This window comes from Gymnogyps californianus, unplaced genomic scaffold (genome assembly GCF_018139145.2).
Source record: "Gymnogyps californianus isolate 813 unplaced genomic scaffold, ASM1813914v2 HiC_scaffold_116, whole genome shotgun sequence".
Classification (NCBI taxonomy): domain Eukaryota; kingdom Metazoa; phylum Chordata; class Aves; order Accipitriformes; family Cathartidae; genus Gymnogyps; species Gymnogyps californianus.
Genome location: NW_026113997.1, coordinates 54,828 through 58,861, shown reverse-complemented (window position 1 = coordinate 58,861; position 4,034 = coordinate 54,828). Strand labels below are relative to the sequence as shown.

The 4,034-nt window shown below is 56.5% G+C and overlaps 1 pseudogene; it reads right to left on the bottom strand.

Moving 5' to 3' along the window:
* Positions 1-2,693: 2,693 nt before the first annotated feature.
* LOC127027977 (cytochrome b-like) lies at positions 2,694-3,229 on the bottom strand (annotated as a pseudogene).
* Positions 3,230-4,034: the final 805 nt, after the last annotated feature.

Sequence of the window (4,034 nt, the reverse complement as noted above, 5' to 3'; positions counted from 1 at the left end):
TCCAGCTGGACTACAACTGGTGGGTGGGGCTTGGGGGGCGGGGTGTAAGCCTTGGGGGCGGGGCTAGGGGTGGGGACAGCTTTGGGCAGGGGCCCTGGGGCAGGACTTGGGCCATGGGGCCATGGTCGAGCTGGGGGTGTGGCCTGGGACTTGGGGGTGGAGTCTGGTGGTATGGGTGGGGCTAGGCAAGGCAGTGGGGCCTCAGTCTTGGGAGTGGGGTCAGGCAGTATGGGCAGGGCTAGGCAAGGGGGTGTGGCTTGGGTCCTGGGGGTGGAGTCAGGCAGTACAGGCAGGGCTAGGCAAGGGGAAGGGGCCTCAGTCTTCAGGGTGGGGCACTGTGGGGGCAGGGCCTCTAGCAAGAGGGCGTGGTCTACAGCCAGGAGGCAGTGCTTGGCAGCTGGGCGGAGCCAGATGCCAAATGGCCTTGGGGTGCGGTGTGGCTCTGCGACAGGGCAGGGTTATGGCAGTGGGTGGGACCAGGGTGGGAGCGGCCCGGGGTAGGCAAGCCCTTAGGGCACATCCCCCCCTTCCCCCCACCCCCCGCAGGCACTTTGAGGTGCCAGAGGACCCCAAGGCCCTGGGGCGCCTCTTCAGCGTCCCCGACTTTGTGGGCGATGCCTGCAAGGCCCCAGCTTCCCGCGTGCGCAGTGCCATGGCAGCCGTCACCTCCAACGACTTCCACAAGGTCTCCTCGGTTGCCCCCACGTCCCCCACTGCATTCCCTCGGTTGCACATGAGTACCCCCACTTTCACCCACCTCACCCACGTTCCCCACTGGTGCCCTGGGTCACCTTGTGCCCCCCTCCGTGTCACCCCAGGTCTCCCTGGGTCCCTGAAGTCCCCTTGAGTCCTTGATGTCTCATTGAGTCCTTGGTGTCCCCTTGAGTCCCTGATGTCCTCAAGTGTCTTGCATATTCCTGATGTCCTCAAGGGTCTTGCATATTCCTGATGCCCCAAGTACATCAACAAGAGGTTGATCTGCTCAGGCATGTTTGGCTTTGATGAAGCCCCATGTGTTCCCTGATATCCCCCCATGTCCACAGTGCCCCAACATTCTCGATGTTCCTAGGTGACCCCGATGTCCCCAGGCGTCTCACATGTCTCTGCTGTCCCCAGAACTCCAATCGTCTCATCTGCTTGGCCATGTTTGGCTTTGATGAGGGTGGGCGGCTGCAGCCCAGCAGCGCAGTGTCCAGCTGGCCATCGAGATCACCACCAACTCCCAGGAGGTCACCGCCACGTCCCCATGTCCTCCTGTGTCACCTCATGTCCCACCAGGTTCCTTCTGTGTCCCCCTGTGTCCCTCCAGCTCACCTTCCAGCTGGAGATCAAGGTCAGCACTAACTCCCAGGAGGCCACTGCCAGGTCTCTGTCCCCCTTGCATTCCCAAATGTCCCTCCATGTCCCCATGCCCCACCATGTCCCCCATGTCCATTATGTCACCCCATATCCTCCAATGTTCCCCTATATCTCCCCATATGCTCTATGCTGCCATATCCCCTATGTCCCTCCGTGTCCCCCATATCCCCACGTCCCCCATGTCCCCTATGTCCCCATATCCTCTACATGCCCAGTTTCCCCGCCGTGTCCTGACGTGCCCCACATCCTCAGTGTCTCCTCGCACCTCCAACCGTGTCCCCCGTGCCTCCCCACCCCTCAGTCCCTGTCCCCAAGCATGAGGCAGAGTGGCTGGTGCAGGAGGCCTGGGGATGCCTGGAGTGGCAGCACCTCCTGGACCAGGCAGAGGCCGACTGGGGGGCACAGAGAGCTGCTGGAGCTCAAGGCCCTCAGGTCAGCCATCTTCCCAGCATGCACTGCCCGGGGGCATGCAGGTCCTCTGCCTGCCGCAGGCACCGGGGTCCTTCCCTCCGTGCACTGGGGGCTTCTGCCTGCTCAAGGGCACCAAGGTCCTCCACCTTCCCAGGGGGCACCAGGGCAGGGTGGGTGGGGTCCACAGTGGGCAGGGCATGTGATTCTGCTTCCTCGGCCCCCCCTCCCCCCCCCGCAGCACAGCAGTGGAGAGTGCCTGGGCTGGGCCAGAGCTCCAGGTGAGGGGCGGGGCCTGGTGGGGTGGGGTCTCTGGGGGGTGGGGATGGGGAGGCAGGGTTAGGGCTCTGGAGGTGGCAGGGGGTGGAGCTAACTGGAGGGTGTGGTGCCTGAAGGAGTTGTGGCCACCTGGAAGGGGTGGAGCCTTGGCTGGGGGTGGGGTCTCTGCAGAGTGAGGGGGGCTTTGCTGGGCGTGGCACCTCTGGGCTGCCGGCAGGGGGTGGAGTCCTCAGGGGTGGAGCCTCTCTTGGTGGGGGTGTGGCTTGGAGGGCACAGGGGGTGTTGGGGGGCGGGGTTTGCTGGAGGGGGCATGGCCTCCCAGGAGGCGTGGCCAGTGCCACGCCACCCTGGGTGAAGCTGCTGCAGGGTCATGTTTTTGGTGGCTGGGTGAGGATTGTTGTTGACTTTGTTTGTTGTGCTGGAGCTTGTGCGGGGGTTGTCTCCCGGGGCGATTCGGGCTGTTTAGAGGGGAGGGTCAGAGAACAGTTTAATGTAAAATACCAGCTTTGGGAGTTGGGGATAGAGGTTTAAATCTTCTTTTTCTGAGTAAGCGAGTGTGGTGGTGCTTGGTGGAACTCTAAGGAGGAGTGTAGTCTTCATTCTTTGGTTTACAAGACCAATGTTTTTTGTAAACTATTAGAGTATTTTTAGTAGAGTATTTTGTTTTCTAGAGCTCCCAGGATGGGGAAGAGGATTAGGAGGATGGCGAAATAAGTGAGGGAGGCTAGCTGGCTGATGATGATGAATGGGTGTTCTACTGGTTGGCTGCCCACTCATGTTAGGATGGAGAGGTTGGCAACTAGGATTCAGAATAGGAGCTGGGAGAGGGGGCGGAAGGTTATTGTGCGTTGGTGGATTGGTGGAGAAGAGGGATTAGAAATAGGATTAATACAGAGGCGGCTAGGGCTAGTACTCCTCCCAGTTTGTTGGGGATTGAGCATAGGATGGCATATGCAAATAGGAAGTATCATTCTGGCTTGATAAGAGGAGGTGTGGCTAGGAGGTTTGCTGGCGTGAAGTTTTCTGGGTCTCCTAGTAGGTTGGGTGAGAATAGGGCTGGGGTTGTTAGCGGGAGGAGCGTGAGTGTAAACCCTAGAATGTCTTTTAGGGAGAAGTAGGAATGAAATGGGATTTTGTCGTAGTTTGATATGATGCTTAGGGGGTTGTTTGAGCCTGATGCGTGTAGGAGGGGTTAGGGAGATGGGTGGAAGATGGAAAGATTGATTTTATTAATGTAATTTAAGTGTTGATGATACGTGAAAAAAGTGTGAATAAAATTTGTGACGATAATACAATGGGTGTTTAGTTGAAAAGTCTCTAGTGTTGTTTGAAAAGTCAGAGGAAGTGTAAAAGTAAGAAATTATGTCCTACAAGCATTCACTAAATAGCAGCATAAATAAGAGTCTGTGGACACACCATAACCAAATGGAAGACGAAGTGCATCAGTGTTAAAATGATTCCCCATATACTCCAACCGTCTCATTCAGTAACTCCTGAGGACCAAAATCAGGCCGCAACACATTGTATGCTCAGGTCTTAGATTGTTATCTCCCGTCGGTGCACTGGAAGGGTGACCAGCCTGAAGACGCCCTAAAAAAAAAGGGAACCAAAAGTGCTAACTAAGGCTATCTAGATGCCACGATCACGGGTGAGATGTTGATATATAGCCTACCAGATGTTTCTGTGAAGAGAAAGGTGAGAGGACTAATCAAGGAAATGGCCCTGAAATAGGAACCAGAGGCACAAAGTGCAAGTCGTGCGAAGGGTTTAGGGGGAATGAATGATCCTGAAGCTAGTCATGTAGGATCTTATATGCGGCGGGTTGCTGATTTCACCTGAGAAATACGATTAATAGATAACCTGGTACTTCAGCTAGGGGTACGGCTAGAAGTGATGGAGCTGTTTGGCCTGACACCATTCAGGATTTGTGTTCAAGCACTGTCATATCCACTGGGAGTGGGGCATGTACAGTATGGCTTGGTTTTAGT